The 6,000-nt window shown below is 51.9% G+C and overlaps 1 protein-coding gene across 1 annotated transcript in view; it reads right to left on the reverse strand.

Annotated features, from left to right (window-relative positions):
- LOC138737268 (tau-tubulin kinase 1-like) overlaps nucleotides 1-5,308 on the reverse strand; it is a 36,049-nt gene extending 30,741 nt beyond the window's left edge. Inside the window, exon 1 of the mRNA XM_069888019.1 lies at nucleotides 5,247-5,308. The gene's annotated coding sequence lies outside the window, so the exon portion shown is untranslated. The remainder of the gene's footprint in view (nucleotides 1-5,246) is intronic.
- Between the last annotated feature and the right edge of the window lie 692 nt (nucleotides 5,309-6,000).

The raw sequence follows: 6,000 nt of genomic DNA on the forward strand, positions 1-6,000 counted from the left end.
GTGCAGAACGTACATGTCACGGCAATGTATGTCAAGTCAGGGGAATCAGTTTCCCCTCGGCCGGACATGCCAGAAACGGATAAACTACTGGTGGGGAAAAGACTATTTTTTGGGCCAGAAGGGATAGACCTTGAGGTAGAATTGAACACTCATCAGAGGGAGGCTTTCCTTTTGCCAGACACAGCCCCCCATCTCATGTTAGCCATCCAAAAACCCCATCAGCCGGAAGAAATAGGGAGAATGATAAAAAGACTGATTGACAGAGACGATTGGCTTAAGGATCCACTCCATCGGGCAGAAAGGGCCAGCGAAAGCTATGCTGACCTGTGCATGATGGACGGAGATCATCGTTCAACTGTCTTTTTCCACACCCCAGACAGTGGAAGTGTAGAATTAGAGGAGATAGAAGCGTACGTCCACTTTGAGAGATCGTGCCCACTGAGACAAATCACTTACTGCTGGCCCACAGCCCTAGCAGCAGTACCCCAAGAAACCTGGGCTAAATCTAGTACCCACGTGGGACTAGTGAGGTCGGCAGTGCCTCACTCAGTGACACTGAAGAAGGAAGCCGTTCTGCCAGCAATTAAGTAATATCAGCTAGCATGCAAAGCTGTGGAAGGGGTGCGGGGCATCCTAATGGATTTAGAAAAACAAGGAGTCCTGGTAAGGACAAGAAGCCCCTGTAATACAACCATATTGAAAAAGGACAAAGGCACATGGTGATTTGTGCAAGACTTATGGGCAATTAATTCCATTGTAATACCCATGGCCCCAGTGGTCCCGGACATCAACACCATACTGTGCACTATACCGGTTGGAGCCACCACATTCTCGGTAATAGACCTCTGCTCCGTTTTTTTTCTCCATACCCCTCGACCCTCAAAGCCAATACCTGTTCGCATTTACTTATGAGGGACAGCAGTTTACCTGGACAAGACTTCCCCAGGGTTACATGGAAAGCCCCACGGTATATTCAGGAACTGTTCAAAGAGACCTGTCCAAATGTGACTTACCAGGAGGGTCTACCCTCTTACAGTATGTGGATGACCTGCTAGTATCGTCACCCAATGATGCCAACTGAAAACAAAGAGAGATGTTCTCGGTTTCCTAGGCATGGTTGGATATTGTCGGCAACGGATACCTGAATACCATGAGATGGATGCCGTTCTAAGGGCAGCGACTGCAAAGGAAGAACCAGAAGAGATAAAGTGGACGGGAGAGAGGAGGGCTGCCTTTGAAGACCTGAAAAAGGCCGTGGTAACAGCACCGGCCTTAGGTCTCTCAGATGACCAGAAGCCCTTTGTGCTGTATGTGGCTGAGAAAAATGGGTTTGCCCACGGCATCCTGACCCAGCAGCATGGAGGAGGAAAGCGGCCAGTTGCATATTATTCTACTAAATTACCTACGACGGTCAGAGGAATGCCACCCTGCCTGAGGGCGGTGGCAGCCACCGCAGAGCTAGAGGAGAAGTCAGTGCCTCTAGTGCAGGACCAGCCCTGTACTGTTGTGACTCCCCATGCGGTGATACTGCTATTAAACTCTACAGCCACTCGACATTTTACGGCTGCCCGGAGGACGGGTTACGAGGTAATGCTATTGTCACGTTCCAACTATACATAAAAGATCGAGTCCTCGTAATCCGGCCCTCCGACTACCCGAGGTAGAGGAGGAAGACCAAGGAAGCGAATTTCATCACTGTCTGGCTCTGAAAGAATTCGTAACCAGTCCCCGGCCGGATTTGAAGACAGAACCTATATTGGCCAACCTCACCCTGTATGTAGATGGCTCTTCTCACCGACCAGGAGATGATACCCTACTTTCAGGGTATGTTATACTAGATGGTGAAAAGCCTGTTGAAGCCTACGCTCTACCAGAGGGGATGACGGCTCAGATGGCTGAATTGTTTGCATTAACAAGGGCATGTGTTCTGTCAAAAGGAAAGAAGGCTAATATATACACTGACTCGCAGTATGCGTTTGGAATGACACACAATTTTGGACAGATGTGGAAGAACAGGGGGTTTATTACTGCGAGCGGGAAAGAGATTAGACATGCAGAAATGGTAAGAAACCTGATAGAGGCCAACCAACTCCTGATAGAGCTAGCCATTATTAAGTGTCAAGCACATATCAGACAGGAAGACCCTGTGTCAAAAGGAAACAAACACGCTGACGCTATAGCTAAACGAGTTGCCGTCGAGCAGAAACCCCTGTTGCCCATGACGCTTGTCAGAAGGGATAATGACCCCTGAGCAGCTGTATGTGATTCAGGAAATAGAGCTTAAAACAGCACAAGAACAGCAAACATGGGAAAGACACGGGTGCAGAAGAGCAGGAGGGCTATGGAAGAGCAAGGACGGGAGGGTGGTATGCCCGCGCAGTTTATTTAGACCCAAAGTACAGTTAGCACATGGGCAAGCACACTTAGGGAAAGCTGACATGCTGCATAACATCAAGGGGATCTCCACCACAGTAGAGAGACAGGTGAGGAACTGCTTGATCTGTCAACAAAACAACCGAGGGAGATCACCTGCCATGTTCGACCAACTTCCTCCCGCCCAAGCCCCATTTGAAAACCTCCAGATTGATTTTGCTCACATGCCTCCAAGTATGTTCACCCGGTGGCAGAGGCATTTCCCACAAGGAGGGGCGATGCATCCACCATGGCCAAGTTACTAATGAAGGAGCTCATTCCACGGTATGGAATCCCTCGGGGGATAAATAGCGATAGAGGAACCCATTTTTCAGGGAAGATAGTGAAAACGCTCACTGAACTAATGGGCATAGAATGGAGATTCCATTTGCCCTACCAACCCCAGTCCTCTGGGATGGTAGAGAGAACGAATGGAGAAATAAAGAGGATGTTGGAGCGAACATGTGGTGAGACCGACTTGCCCTGGGTGGAAGCGCTGCCAATAGTATTGTATACATTACGAAATCAGGTGAATAGAAAGACCAAATTAATGCCTCATGAGGTAATGATGGGACGACCAATGTCCACCGGTGTTAGACCACCTCTCATGCCAGAAGACGTGGCCAAGGTCTGGGTGCAAGAGAGCTCCTTTGCATTTGCCCAGAGATTGTGTGAAGCCTTCTCCGAGCTTCATAAGTTAGTTAGAGAGGCCCAGAGGCTGTGGACAGAAAATGATATGCACCCTTTTAAGCCTGGGGAATATGTTTTGGTAAAGGCCTTGAAACCTGATCTGTTCTCTCCTAGGTGGAAAGGGCCTTATCAAGTCTTGCTTGTCACGCGGATGGCAATGAAGTTGGTCGCCCTAGGCAGTTGGGTACACACAAGCCATTCCGGCAAGACAACTTACAGGAACAGAAGGAAGAGTTGGGAAGCGATCTGTAGTACCCAGCGACTCCCTATTGCTGTCCTGACAGGAATAACCCTGACGTGTTGTTGTACAAATGCACTGAGACTTTTTACGAACGAAGATCTGGACTCTGATACTGGCTGTTTAATGCCTCACCGTTTTGCAGAGTTGTATAGGTGAGGGAGGACCCGGGGTTCATGCCCGGGATTCCAGGAAGGAACCTCTTTATTACACTAACCAGGGTATCAATATGACTTTTGTGGTATTAAAGCCGCAAGTTCTCGATAGATGGTGGTGGCACCAAAGACAGAACCCCTACTGTGCGCTGCCACTTTTAAGTCTATTAATCGTAACAAGGACCCTCAGTAGGTTAAGCTGTACGCTGCTGAATAAGACAGTAGACCCTCTGCATTCCGCCACAGATTTTGAATGGTTTCTTTTTAAATCAACCAATGACAATCGCTTTCTCCCTTATATGGTGGAAGCTCTCAGAGCTTCAATGTGTCATGCGTCTATTGTTTGTACCTTTGTATAAATTAAACCAGCTGGTCCGTGCTCAGAAATAAACACTCCTTCTGAAGTGACTCCCTGGTGCCTTGGCCGAGTTTTCTCCACCACAGGAGGGGTCGAGGGGTCAGGGCTCAGGTGAGATTAGATTGAGGGAGGGGTCAGGGAGAAAGGAGAAGGGGAAGGAATCAGGAGGGAAGGAATCAGGGAGAAGGGGAGGGGGAGGGAGAAGGGGTCAGGGGGTAAGGGGAGAAGGGGTCAGGGGGAAGGGAAGAAGGGGTCAGAGAGGAAGGGGAGAAGGGGGAAGGGTCAGGGAGGGGAGGGGAGAAGGGGTCAGGTGAGAAGGGGAAGGCGTCAGGGAGAAGAGGTCAGGAAGAAGGGCAAGGGGTCAGGGTGAAAGGGAGAAGGGGTCAGGAAGAAAGTGTTAGGGAGAAGGGGAAAGGGATCAGGGAGAAGAAGAAGTGGTCAGGGGAAAGGGGAAGGGGAAGGAAAAGGGAAAGGCAAGAGCAAGGGGGGAAGGGGAGAAGAAAGGGGAAGGGGAAAGGGGGAGGAGGGAAAGGGAAAAGGGGAAGGGGGAAAGGGGAAGGGGGAAAAGGGGAAGGGGGAAAAGGGGAAGGGGAAAAGGGAAGGGGGAAAAGGGGAAAAGGGGAAGGGGAAAAGGGGAAGGGGAAAAGGGAAGGGGGAAAGGGGAAGGGGAAAAGGGGAAGGGGAAAAGGGGAAGGGGAAAAGGGGAAGGGGAAAAGGGGAAGGGGAAAAGGGGAAGGGGAAAAGGGGAAGGGGAAAAGGGGAAGGGGAAAAGGGGAAGGGGGAAAAGGGGAAGGGGAAAAGGGGAAGGGGAAAAGGGGAAGGGGGAAAAGGGGAAGGGGAAAAGGGGAAGGGGAAAAGGGGAAGGGGAAAAGGGGAAGGGGAAAAGGGGAAGGGGAAAAGGGGAAGGGGGAAAAGGGGAAGGGGAAAAGGGGAAGGGGGAAAAGGGGAAGGGGAAAAGGGGAAGGGGAAAAGGGGAAGGGGAAAAGGGGAAGGGGAAAAGGGGAAGGGGGAAAAGGGGAAGGGGAAAAGGGGAAGGGGAAAAGGGGAAGGGGAAAAAGGGGAAGGGGAAAAGGGGAAGGGGAAAAGGGGAAGGGGAAAAGGGGAAGGGGGGAAAAGGGGAAGGGGAAAAGGGGAGGGGAAGGGGGGAAAAGGGGATGGGGAATAAGGGGAAGGGGAAAAGGGGAAGGGGGAAAAGGGGAAGGGGAAAGGGGAAGGGGAAAAGGGGGAAGGGGAAAAGGGTTGGAAGGGGAAAAAGGGGAAGGGGAAAAAGGGGGAAGGGGAAAAAGGGGAAGGGGAATAAGGGGAAGGGGAAAAGGGGAGGCTCAGGAGTTTGGAGGCAGAAGGTGCCAGAACCCATCAATATGCTAGGAATGGGACTGCTGAAGTGATTTACCCGGTTTTTGTGAGCGTTGACAGAGGCGTAACGAACGGTCCCTCGGAAACCAGCGACGGGCGCGGGGCTGCAACACAGGGTAATGGGTTAATTCACTGAATCACCCCCCCCCACTCCCACCACCAAGGATAATTTCCCCTCTTACACCCCTTGCCCCAGAGTCAACTCCCATTACCCCCACCCTCTCCTCACTCGCCCACCCAAGGGTCACCACCATACTCCACCATCTTTCCCCCCACACATCCCTCACTCCCAACACACCCCCCAACCTTCACCCCTACAACCCGGGGTCACACCCCCACTTGCCTCTCCCCCTGCCATAGGGTCACCCCTCAACCCCCCACCTTCCACCCATGGGGTCAGCATCCTCGCACAGGGCAGTGAGATGGGGGCGAGGGGTTGGTAGTACCTTGGCCAAGGAAGCAAGACCCCAAGTTCAAAGGCCAGACTACACCCCGCCCCAAAGTGGGCAAGCCCACGGTCCACCTCACCCCACCTCAGGTGGGGCACCCTGCCAGACAGTGACCATCTTGCTGTCAGGACACAGAAGGGCAAATTATAAATGAAACAAGGGAACAGGGACCTCTGTTGGCAGCTGACGAATCCCTGACCCCTTGCAAACCTGACATCTCCCAAACCCTGACCCCTTACCCCTCCTAACCTTCACCCCGATCAAACACTGATCCCTCACCCCTTCTACCCCTCACCCCGATCAAACCTTGACCCCTCACTCTGATCAAACCCTGACCTGATA

This window comes from Narcine bancroftii, chromosome 6 (genome assembly GCF_036971445.1).
Source record: "Narcine bancroftii isolate sNarBan1 chromosome 6, sNarBan1.hap1, whole genome shotgun sequence".
NCBI classification, from domain to species: Eukaryota; Metazoa; Chordata; class Chondrichthyes; order Torpediniformes; family Narcinidae; genus Narcine; species Narcine bancroftii.